At 39.7% G+C, this 13245-nt stretch overlaps 2 protein-coding genes and 1 long non-coding RNA gene across 4 annotated transcripts in view; all 3 read right to left on the reverse strand.

The window, feature by feature from the left end:
* The window catches only part of LOC134283943 (cationic amino acid transporter 2-like), a 95986-nt gene extending 87229 nt beyond the window's left edge, over window positions 1-8757 (reverse strand). The window contains exon 1 of one of the 2 annotated variants that reach the window (XM_062842658.1): window positions 7948-8757. The gene's annotated coding sequence lies outside the window, so the exon portion shown is untranslated. The remainder of the gene's footprint in view (window positions 1-7947) is intronic. The other variant, XM_062842657.1, reaches the window with a different exon arrangement.
* The window catches only part of LOC134284183 (uncharacterized), a 531430-nt gene that overhangs the window by 351272 nt on the left and 166913 nt on the right, over window positions 1-13245 (reverse strand). The gene's annotated exons all lie outside the window — the stretch shown is intronic.
* Window positions 1-13245, reverse strand: part of LOC109401173 (cationic amino acid transporter 3-like) — a 236086-nt gene that overhangs the window by 90125 nt on the left and 132716 nt on the right. The window lies entirely within an intron of this gene.

Here is a 13245-nt window from a genome sequence, read left to right on the forward strand (position 1 = left end):
TCTGCTGAATATGGTTTTAGCTTGTCGTTCCTCTGGCATACGAGCTACGTGCCCAGCCCACCGCAGCCTGCCGTGTTTTATTCGTTTCACTATATTAATCTCTTTATATACTTGGTACAATTCGTGGTTCATGCGACGCCGCCACATGCCGTCCTCCAGTTTACCGCCGAGTATTGTTCGCAGCACTTTACGTTCGAAGACTCCAAAGGCTCTCCAATCAGCTTCTCTTAACGTCCACGAATCATGGCCGTACAAAGCGACCGGAAGTATCAGAGTCTTGTACAACGCGAGTTTTGTCTTCGTTTACAGCCTACGAGACTTCAGCTCTCGTAGGTTTTGCAGACCAAAAAAGGCCCGATTCGCAGCTGCAATCCGTCTTTTCACCTCGCGGGTAACATCATTATCGAACGTTACTATAGTACCAAGATAAACAAATTCGTCCACAACATCAAACTTTTCACCACCTAGCACCACTTCGTCACCACTACCACGGCCGGAACGACGTTGACCTTCAGCAATCATGTACTTGGTCTTTGTGGTGTTAATAGTTAGTCCTATCCTCGCAGTCTCTCTTATAAAAGCTTTGAACGCTTCTTCCACGGCCCGACAGTCAATCCCGATCGATATCGTCCGCGAAGCCCAGGAGCATATGCGACCTCGTGACAATGGTTCCGCTCCTTTGCACACCAGCTCTCCATATCGCTCCTTTCAGCGCTATGTTGAACAGTAAGTTCGAAAAAACATCGCCCTGTTTCAGCCCGTCTAAGGTTACGAACAATGACGAAATTTCATCCGCAACCCGTACACTTGATTTCGAACCGTTAAGCGTCGCACGAATCAGTCCAATCAGTTTCGCCGGAAAACCATGTTCGATCATAATCTGCAATAACTCGTTTCTCTTTACTGAATCGTATGCCGCCTTGAAATCAATAAACAGAGGATGTACTCCCGAAATTTATTGAGAATCTGCCGCAGGGTGAACATTTGATCCGTCGTTGATCGCGGCCCTCATAAAAACCCGCCTAATATTTGCCGACGAAGGACTCCTCAATCGGCCTCTGCGTGTTTAAACAGAATTCCGGACAAACTTTTGTACGCTGAATTGAGAAGTGTTATTCCTCTGTAATTCGTGCACTCCAGTCGATGCCCTTTTTTGTATAGAGGGTTAATGAGACCATCCAACCAACTTCTTCCTCCTCCCATATATTCAATATAATACGGTGTGAGAGTTGATACAGCTGCTCACTACCGTGCTTGAGAAGCTCGGCCGGGAGTTCGTCTTTCCCAGCAGCCTTATTGTTCTCCAGCCCTCTAATGGCTGTCTTGACCTCGTATAGCGTTGGAGGTTCCACAGCTTGTCGGTCGTTGTCGATTCGAATTCTGTATGTCGCTCTTCCGTCCCCACCGTTCAACAACTCCTCGAAGTGCTCTCTCCACCTGGCAGCCACAATTGTTTTGTCTGTCAGCAAGTTTCCTTCACGGTCGTTGCACAAGATGGGAGAAAGTACTATTTTTCTCCGCACGCCATTGACAGTTTCATAAAACCTCCGCATATCATTCTCCTCCATACTTTCTTGCGCCTGAGCAACCAAATTTTCTCCATGGTATTTTTTCTTTCTGCAGTGGATTCGGGCTCTGCCGGGTCCCAGACACTAGCATCCGGCTTCTGGCGACATTCTTCGGGTCGAACCACCCGTTCCTAGGTCGTCTTTGAGCAGTGCCTATCACCTCCCGCACTGCCGTACTCATCGTTCCATGGATAAACTCCCACAAAGTGTTGAGATTATCGCTCTTATTGATTTTACTTATCCGCTCATCCAGCTTCTGGTGATAGTCAGGTCAGCTACCATACCGTCTGCTGAAAAACGCTGGATGGTGAAACGCATCGATCGCCGGTTCTTAGAGTCCGACAAGGTTGATAACCGAGCTCAAATCTTACTAACTACGAGGTAGTGAGCTGAGTCGATGTTGGGACCCCTAAAAGTTCTAACATCAATGACGTCCGAGAAGTGTCGGCCATCTACCAGCACATGGTCGATTTGATTGCAAACTTCGCCCTCTCTTCCGACCTGCGTGTTGGCGTCACCGATGACATAAGTTCACACATTTTTTTTTTCATCTGTATTAACGAGATTTTTAGACCTAGGCTAGTTCATCTCGGGACCCACGCTTTACTTCCCTTCCGAAGGAAGAACTCACAGTTTGTGAGTTTGTCGCGAGTGGGATTCGATCCCAGGTCCTCGACGTTATAGTCAAATGTTCTAACCATTACACAAGGTGCACTCCACAATTCACGATCAACGATCAAATCTGACTATACATGTCAATGGTTGCTCCTCCGTGATTGATCTGAGCTGGTACCAATTGCACTGAGATCCAAATGAATAAAGGCTGGGACTCTCCACTTATTCTCAAAGTGCAATTTGAGCAGCTCATACATTTTTGGATCAATAACGGCGCCGGGTACGTCGCCGAAAGGAATGTTAGAGTGTGCTGGTTGTTGCTACTAAAGACCGAGATCACCTCTGCATCCCCACAACCAGCACGGACATTCAAACATGTTATAAACAAAGAACACTGTCTTAAGCAAACGTGTTGCAAATTAAGTCCCCTATTAGGGAAAAATGGGAATATTTGTATTTAGGACTTAATTGACAACAACATCCTGAACATCATGAAGAAACGAAAAAACTGACATACCAATTGTTCTGAAAGTTGAATTTGGACATGGGTTACGTTCATATGTATTCATTTAACCTTCGTGAAGTCCTTTAAATCAACAAGAATGATTTTATGTGTTTTTTGTCATAAATAATCGTATTGCATAATATACCGGGATCCATGATGCTCTTGAAATCTATAATATTCCACGTTAGTCAAACTACATTGGAGTTCAGAACTTCAGGTCTACACTCGTAACAGCAGCCATATCTGTTATACTGAGTAGGGTTGCATAACCAATCGCGGTTACTGGACCAGACTAAAGTCTACTAGATTGTATTATAAACCTTTGGGACATTCACGAAACTGTCCTGAAATTTATTTCTTGGCAGTAACAGTAGTTATTCTTACAATGAACTGTAACATTACACATCCAACTGTAATCTGTAATCCCCGTGGCATTTCATGAGTCATTCCAAGCTACTTATTAGATATTTTAGATCAACCAAACTAATCCGGAGCCCATAACTTCAGGTCTACACTTGTGGTGATAATAGGTTTTGCCACTACGTTAAGTAGTGTTACACGATCAACTGTATTTATCAAAGTAGTTCAAAGAACAATAAACGTTATTATACATAGATAAAAATAATGAGATTTACTCGTCATGTAAACTTCATTTTAGTCATGTTAACTTACTGTTATGATGGTTTACCTGATATATCTTGTAAATTTGCGTTATATGTCATGTAAACACCCAGAGTCATGCTGAATTACATGACATAAAATGTAAGTTTACATGTTATTTTATGACATTTACATAATAAGTCAAGTAAAATTCTGTGATACTCCATGCTCCAATCATGTGCATCACATGTCACATAATTTTACATTCTTTTTTCGATCTATGTATAGTTTTATATTATGGGTCTTCTTACTTTTACGGAGCTTATTAACAACCACTTGTGATTTCGTTTTAGGTAGTAACTTTCACAATCAAATAGGATCCATCCCAAGTAACAATCAGCATGCCTTGAAGGTTTATTCATGTTTTATCCTGGTTTTATACGAGCATGTCAAAAAGCTTGTTGTTCTAAACTAGTTTTATGTGGTAGTTATTTACTTTGAACCTTTTGCGTTCCATAAAACTATCGTATAACTTCTGCTATAAACATCTTCAGTTAAAGAGTTGCAAGTAGACATGAATTGGTTTTATCACTTGTTATATACCATTTCAATAAAACTTGCATTTGCGGTTGTTGTCGGAGAGATTTTTTTTTGTAAACAAATACACAAAACTGTGAGGCAATGCATAAAACCAACAAAAGATTTCGTGGCCGTAACATAAACCAAAAAAATGCTGTGATAAAACCGCTAGTTCTATCATGAGCTCGGTTATGACTACCTCAGGAAGGTTAGCCCTATTGGAGGAATCATCAGGAACACAGAGTTTTATCAGAAAAATATGTCGCCTAGCCGGGATAATTTATGTAAATACAGAAAAATGATTACTCAATTTTATGATTTCACGTACAGCTTAAGATCAAATTAAACCATACAACACGTTTTCGTCATTTTATTTTGTCAGAAAAATTACATTATGTCTTTTAAACTCCGCTGTGTTGAAAAAACCTTTTTTGCACCCAATTCCACCGAGTAAATTAAATGCATTTAACTTCCAAATTATGCATAGTTTGTGTGGCGCACTTAGTTTTTGTCATTATCACAATCACATTCACCACAAATTTTCCGTGGCATGTCTCCTGACATGCATTAAATAGGAAAACCAATCTGAATTCCATATCTGCATCTTTCCAATTGATGGCTGGATAAACAACCAAGCATAATTTATTCTGACGATCGAACATTGAGAGTGAAAAATAATCAAAACAATTATTTGACAAGTCAGAAGATGGTTTTATTTAGAAGATTGATAAAACTATGATACAACCCGAAATCCTAAGCCGGTTTGCATACAAAGTCCTATAGACCCTAATAAGACTGGGCCAACTAGCCAGAACGTGGGCTTATTGAGGCATACAAGAACTCGAGAGCATTTTCAAGTCGGCATCAATGGTTTTATGTTTAGGATTTTTGAATCGCTAAAAAACTTTGATAAAATTAAAATTGTTACTTGGGATGAACCATCCATGATAGTTTTGTGATAATTTAGGTCATACAATCTTTGTAGATGTAAAGTTATGTACTCCATCATAACTTTACATCTACACTTGCAGTTCAGCCTGCTGTATTGAATAATGATACATCTTTATGAAGCATATTTACTAATATTCTGCAAAGAGAAGCACAATGCCCTTTTGAAATATTTAAGATTGTGAAACTGGTTTTTCAAAATTTTCATTCTTTGTAGTCATTATTGTTTGTGCTATGAAAAGTTGCGTTACCTAGTCCAGCCCACCCAGATCCGTGAACTTCCGTGCAACTGATTCTGTGATATTTCAGGATTACTAAACTTCTCTACAACCAAGAACTTTCAGTCAGCATATCAAAATTCTTTCCCGCTACATAGAGTAACCCTACATAATCAATCATGTTCACTGAATAGTTGTAGGCCATAAGGCATTCTTAGAATTTTTGGGTGTTCTGGGTCATCCTAAGTGTTCTGGAGCTCAGTTCTTAAAAATCTATGGCTATGCCAGTAGTTTCTCAAGTAGGACATGCTAGCACTCAAGGTGTTCGAGCGTGGGGTGCTTAGGACCATCATTGGCGGTTTGCAGGAGTATGATTTGTGGCGGTGAAGAATGAACCATGAGCTCGCTGTACTCTACGACGAACCTAGTAGCTGGCAAAAGCTGCAAGGATACGACGGGCAGGGCATGTTGTGAGGATGCCGAACAACAACTCCGCAAAGCTGGTGTTTGCAAGAGATCTGGACGGACACGAAAACTTAGAGAAAACCTGGAGGGCAGCGCGCAAGTTTGAGTCGGTGAACATTACAACGCTGTTAAAGATCTACCATCAAACAGTTTAGATATTGGGTAAGTAATAATCGATTACATTTTTACGAGTTGAAAACTACACAAAAAAATAGCTTCTGTTTTGTTATCAGCAAATGTTTTTGAGGGCATGTCATTATCTGCTACCAGTTGGGATGAAGAGTAATTGCCACACCTGCTTTGTTGCGTGTTTTGTGCCTCATTTGTCCGACAATTCTTAAAAATAGGACGAAATGCAACTCTTTCAGACTAATACACTAATTTTCGTGTGAATATGTTAAATTTTGAAAAACTGTGTCAATTTTATTCGAATTTTATTGATTGTAATAATTACTATATCAATCCTTGTGTAAGAATTAAAAGGGTAAAGGCTGCTGTTAGACTTTAAGAATAAAAATCTGAAAATCAGAAGGAAATCTGAAAGTATTTCAAAAGAGACTTGCCTCGGTGAATTCCTGGAAGATACCTCGAAGAAATGTCTGAAGAATCCCTGGGGGAATTATTGTAGGAATTTCTGACGGAATCCCAAAAAGATTTGGTGGGGGAATCCTTGGAAAATAATTCCTAGAGCAATTCCTGAAAGAGTAATTCTTCAAGAAAATTCTTGAGAAATTCCTGAAGGAATTTCTGGAGGCTGGAGAAATGTCTGGAAGAATTCCTGAAAGATCCCAGAAGGAATTTCTGAAGTAATCCTTGGAAAAAATCCTGAAGAAACTCTACGAGGAATCCCGGAAGCAATCCAGGAGGGAAGGGAATCCCAGGAGAGATTTCAGTACAAATCTCTGAAGGAATTTCTGAAGCAATATCAGGAGGTATTCTTGAAAGAATCCCAGGAGTTTCTGAAAGAATCCCAGGAGTGCCTGAAGGAATTCCGGTAATAGGTCCTAAAGGAATCCCGGGAGGAGTTCCTAGAGGAATCCCTAGAAGAATTCGTCGAAGAATTCCTGAAGCAGTTTCTGGAAGAATCCCTGAAGCATTCCTGGAGGAATTTCTGAAGGAGTTCCTGGAGGAAGTCTTGGAGTAATTGGCTTCTTTAACAGTGTTGATAAAATTTCATATTCTGAATCCGCACACCAAACTGAGCCAAAATCCAAGTTTTCATGGTTGTTAATACCCGGGAACCTATTTAAAAATCAATATAAAGTTTGTGCGGGTGCGATTTGTTGAATCACCTCTTGTCGGTTTTTGTACTGGGCGGAGCTGTCAAGCAGTTGTTCCGCTGTCAAAAGGTGATTTAAAAAAATCCCTTTGAAATTAATTTTCGGTATCCAAATGAAGTTCTAAAAATCAGAAAAAAATAATGTGGCTCAGAAAAAAACGCTCTTTTGTGTATAATTAAAAATCTTAAAAAAAAAATAAAAACCCAATTCCTGGAGTAAGTTTTGTAGAAATTCCTGGAAAGAATTCTAAAGGAATCCATGTCAGCAATAATTTTTTAGGGCATTATTTATGTAATCTTTGTAATCTTTCGATAAACGCCTAAAAATATTTGTGGAAAATTTTGGGTCAAAAATTCTGGAATAATTTAGTTAAATTCAAATGAGTGTAATCAGTTTTGTACCTTTTAATTCCGCCCTGTTATGCTTATTCTTTGACCGATACGCGTATTTCCACTACCACTTGTAATCTTCAACACTCAGTTGTACACTAACACTTTAGTTAAATTACTAAAAGAATTCCTGGAATTAATTCCTGCAGAATTACTTCGAATAATTTCAGATGAAGCTTTGGCGGAATTCTTGAATGATAACATGGAGAAATTTCTGAAGGGATCTCTGGTCTGGAAATTCTTCTAGGGATCCCTGGAGAAGTTTCTGAGGGAATCCTCGAAAAAAGCATTGAAACGATCACTGGGGGAACTTCTAAAGACATCCCTGGAGAAATTTCCGGAGGAATGTATGCTGAAATCCCTAGAGGAATTCCTAACGTAATCTTTGGCTGAATTTTGAGATACCGCACGCTAGCAGTATATGATGTCTGAATACATTGGGAAGGTTACACACTGTTCCATGCCCCCACTTCACTCCCTTAAAAGATGTTCGTGATAAATTCCCCCTGGTTGAGAACCACTGCACCACCTAATACATTCTCGTAACAAGAAACGAACAAAAAAAATAAAGATAGGACCCGCATTGTGGAGGAGTGATGATTACAATCGTCGTCAGACTCGGTCAGATAGAGAGCGCAGGTGACACACTCAAGTGGCTCCGAATGGGGAGGATGGTGGGCCGTTAGTCTTCCACGCATGGGGCGATTGCCACCGTCGTCGTCGATGATGATGGCCGCCCCTCGTTCGGGGGGTCAGGTGACTCCGATTTGTCACACTTACCTTTAAGGTTTTTTGGGCATCTGCACCAATCCAATTGCGGGGCGAAGGTGAGGCTGCACGGGTGACGAAGTGATTTATACAGGAGCTGCCTCGGTGTTCAGAAATTCACTGACGTAACCGAAAAACGATTTCTCTTATCACACTGCCTCTGGACGATTGCCGTATTGTACAATCAATCGACTCTGACAATAGCTATCAATTCAATTTCCTTCGGACAATATCGATGGGTAAATTTTCTTCTTCTGGGCTAGGCTTTATCCCACAACAAACTTCAACACTTCTCCGGTTAGAATTTTCTTGCTAAAATCACTTGGATTTCACTCGTTACGCACAGTATGGATAGCTCTTCTCTTTCGGTTACATCTACCAAACACTGTAATCATCTTCACGGGCGAAAACGATTCAGTTCGTAATCGAGTCAGGCAGCCACTTAAAACTCAACTTTTCACCCCGCGCCGAACTGGAACCGTAACCGTCGTCAACACCTTCACCCTAAAGTTACCGCCGTCGAGAGAGTAATTAAAAAGCACGACCGAACCGCTCGGGAGTCTAAGCGCAATTAAAAATCTGAACCGATTCGCGAAACAATACAGTGCATCATCGCCGCAGCCGCAGCAGTATAATAGCCACTAAGCGCCATCTACTATCTACTACCTCCCTATCAACGACGACGGCCCACGCACACAGAAACCACCATGCGACCGCGTTGCTGAGAGCCCTTCGGTCACTTCGCCAGCCAGCTAGGATGATGCGCTCTAATCTCACTCACTGCTGCTGGCTGGAGCGCGCATCTCAACTCTCCGGGGCAGATGCGCACACATCAACCAACCAACCAACCATCGAACCTACAATTCGCGGGCAAAGTGGTCTTCGTTTGTTAAATACCTACTATTTACCAGCCGGGAAACAAACAGCTGTAGATGCAGCTTTGTTGCGGTATGTGGCTTATCAACGCGCCGCGAGCGACTCTCACCGATGGGCAATCGATGGGCAGTTGGGTACAGACACTTTTGAGCAAATATTAGCCGCAGAAGTATAAATTGTCCATAGAAAATACTTACAAGCTGTTTGATAAATATAGAGTAAGGTGGGGCAAAAGTTCGACCCTAGTTGAAAATTCAACCTATTTCAAAAAATCGAAGCAGATAAAAATGAATAAATACCGTGTGGTGATTCTAACATCCATGAGCTAAAATTTTGCTGAACAAAGTTACACCAAATGTCTTTCCAATTTTGAGTTACAACACTTTTTGTATGTGTGTGTTTTATTCGAACTCTTGCCCCACCACTGGGGCAAAAGTTCGAATCTAGTGTTTGTGGAATTTCGCTAACCGTAGCACACTATTTTGACACTTTGGTAATAGGAATACCTGAAACCACTAAACATCCCAAGTAACAATTCCATCACTGATTGGTTTTGTTTGATTTTTATTAATGTTTTATTACAGCAATAATTAAAACTCACAGTTTTATGACTGCTTTTATGAAAACCATTAATAAAATGTTTTATAGTATACTTGAAGATATCTATAAAGACAGATTTTAAGAGTAAACAAAACTTTCCGATATGTAAACCTTCTGGTAATCATTATTACCGTAATAAAACTGTTAAAACTCTCAACAGATGGCGATCCGTTCGATTAGTAACGACATCTGTTGGTGGAAAAGCAGAAACGACGACACTGCTAGGTTTATTGCGGTCATCATAAAAGTAAACTTGCTTTCGTTTTATTTTCGCTGATTTTGGTCGTCGCCATATTGAAGAATTAGCTTACGTGAATTAAAAATAGTAAATTTTGCTTAAATTAGCAATGAATCGGTAGTTTGCAACCATTTTCATAACATGCTTACATAAATAAACTCTCTCTGCTGAGTTTTCTTGAGATTCGGGATAGTTTTACTATATTCACAAATTGATTTATTTCATTCCAAGATGATTATATTCACTATTTTCGAAGCGCATTAATTTTATGATTCTGCAACCCCAATATTCACGGTAAATTCGAATGCGCATAAGCCTACCAGCACAATAACTACTAAAATACTACTTTGAAATAATCGCTTTCTACTTACGAATGATGTATCCTCCTGAACTTTACGTGCCATCGAAGAAGCTTCTCTGCATCTTGAGCTGTCATAGTTTTTGATGAAAAAAAACAACAACAATCGAGAATGAGAAATATTTCAACTAGGTTTTAAAACGGGTTTATTGCTACTCTTAATGCGGTTTGCAAAACCTCTCCGAGAGTGGTCCACTTAGCCGGAAGATACTCTTAAAGAGGTTATCAAGAGGTTTTGATGTATGATTCAGTTTTATTGCAAGTTTTATAAAATTGGTCATGAAGATCTCTTGTAGAGCCGAACAAAACTTAAAATGTTACTTGGGATTTGATGTTAGAACTAGAATACACTTTAAAATTCGATCTGGATTTTACCCAAATCAGGGTAAAATTTACTACACCAAAAATAGTAGTTTTCCACCAAACTCAGAAAAAACAACACTTTTTTCAACTTTTATCGAATTTTCTCTCTAATTTCACCACTTTTAGTAATAATATGTACATTTTGCAGATTTTTAGGTTTATACCTAACGTTGCTACATGACTCGAACTTTTGCCCCACAATTCGAACTTTTGCCCCACTATGTGTAAAATATGATTTCCAAATCTTTTTTGCAAAATATTATACATGCTAAAGCATCTTCAAAATATACCTAGTTACGCCTCAAAATAAAACATCATAGAGTAAGGTGGGGCAAAAGTTCGACCTTAGTTGATAATTCAACCTATTTCAAAAAATCGAAGCAGATAAAAATAAATAAGTACCGTGTGGTGATTCTACCATCCATGAGCAAAAATTTTGCTTAACAAAGTTACGCTAAATGTCTTTTCAATTTTGAGTTACAACACTTTTTATATGTGTGTGTTTTATTCGAACTCTTGCCCCACCACTGGGGCAAAAGTTCGAATCTAGTGTTTGTGGAATTTCGCTAACCGTAGCACACTATTTTGACACTTTGGTAATAGGAATACCTGAAACCACTTAATATTTGATGTTAGAACTGGAATACACTTTAAAATTCGATTTGGATTTTACCCAAATCAGGGTTAAATTTACTGCACCAAAAATTAGTAGTTTTCCGCCAAATTCAGATAAAACAACATTTTTTACAACTTTAATCGAATTTTCTCACTAATTCCATCACTCTTGAAGATAATATGTGCATTTTGCACAATTTTAGGTTTATACCTAAAGTTGCCACATGACTCGAACTTTTGCCCCACTATGTGTAAAATATGCTTTCCAAATCTTTTTTGCAAAAAGTTATACATGCTAGAGCATCTTCAAAATATACCTAGTTACGCCCCAAAATAAAATATCGAATTCGATTTCATTAAAATTTCATTCCATGCGTTGGAAGGGCCATCGCATGATACAATTTTTTGATCAAAAACCAACATTTTGTCATAAGTTCTCGAAATATTGATCAATTTTCATAATTTTTGGAGTGAAAGACTCTTTTTAAAAAAGGGTTCGAACAACCTTGACACCTGAAAGAAATAATTTGAATTGAGCTCAAAAACTTCAAAAGAAACTCTTGCCCCACTCGAACTTTTGCCCCACTTTACTCTATTCGATTTCATTACAATTCCATTCCATGCGTTGGAAGGAACATCGCATGTTACAATTTTTTGATCAAAAACCAACATTTTGTCATAACTTTTCGAAATATTGATCAATTTTCATAATTTTTGGAGTGAACGACTCTTTTTCAAAAAGGGTTCGAACAACCTTGACACCCGAAAGAAATAATTTTAATTGAGCTCAAAAACTTCAAAAGAAACTCTTGCCCCACTCGAACTTTTGCCCCACTTTACTCTAACTTTTGTTCTAAAAGAAAACTAATTATCTATACCAATGAAATCGTTTGAGGATGTTGCAGGTTATCCAAAATGTCCTGGAATGTTGATGTTCAGTATGTATATTGACTAAACAGCTAAACAAGACTTTTTCTTCTTTATGGATCTACATTCCTACATTAACTTGACCTACCTCTCTCAAACTTAGTGTTCTTTGAGAACTTCCACAGTTATTAATTGAAAGGCTTCCTTTGCCAACCATTGCATGAATTTGTATAGGTATTGTATTGCGAGGCAAGCACAATGATACACTATGCCCAGGGAGTTGAGATAGTTTTTTCCAACCGTAGTAAGAATCGAACCTGCCGTCGCGATCGAAAGCCTTAATAACTCAACTGGAGACACCGAGCTGGCCAATACACACTTATTGCCATTCATTCAACAATATGTCAGCTTCCCGGGTGGGCTCATCACTTCCGTTATCCTCGGAAGGAGCAAGAACTGGTACTGCGTGTACACCGATTTGACCTCCTGAAGGCTAAGGCCCTTTGCTAGCAAATAGATAAAGTTTTCGACATGGGGCTCCACTTCCCCGGCACCCCTTTCCATTATATCCCTAGTTTTGCTGTAGTCTAGTCTTGTGCTGTAGAATTTTTGAAATGATCAAAAATTCTACAGCACAAGATGACTGATCTGCGGCAATAAGCAGGAGAATGGTGTGTGGCGGAGAAGGATGAACCACGGGGTCGCTGCACTCTACGGCGAACCCAGCATCCAGAAGGTGACCAAAGCCGGAATGATACGATGGGCAGGGCATGTTGCAAGAATGCCGGACAACTACTCAGCAAAATTGGTGTTCGCAACTGCCTCGGTTGGTAAAAGACGGCGTGAAGTGCAGAGAGCACGATGGGCGGCCCAGGTGGAGCGTCACTTGGCGAGCAATGGGCTTGACCGAGGATGGAGAACGGCAGCCCGATGGGGATTACCCATTAGCGTGGGACACAAAAAGACATTTTATTCCTGTACACTTTTTGAGCTCCATTTTGGCCCCATATCAACTGTGCAAAATTTCAGCTCGATCGGAGAAACTATATTTTAGCGCCACTAGCGATTTACTATGGGGAAAATCAGTTTTTCAAAGAAAAAACGCCACAGGTTGCCCCTTAACCCCTAAAAATATATCGATGAATGATTTCTGTTGGAAATTTTACAAGGAACAAACCCTCTGAAGACCGCAAAGCGATCTAAGGCATGAGGAAAAAGTTATTGACTAAAAACCGAATAACATGCCAACGCTGTTTAACATGTAAGGAATAACAATAAATAATAAAATCTCGTCATTTTATCGATCGGATAAGGCTTAATAACTTTTTCCACGAATGTCGCATCGCTTTGCGGTCTTCGGAGGTCTGATTCCGACTCACTTGACTCACGACTC

This window comes from Aedes albopictus, chromosome 3, assembly GCF_035046485.1.
Source record: "Aedes albopictus strain Foshan chromosome 3, AalbF5, whole genome shotgun sequence".
In the NCBI taxonomy this organism is placed as follows: Eukaryota; Metazoa; Arthropoda; class Insecta; order Diptera; family Culicidae; genus Aedes; species Aedes albopictus.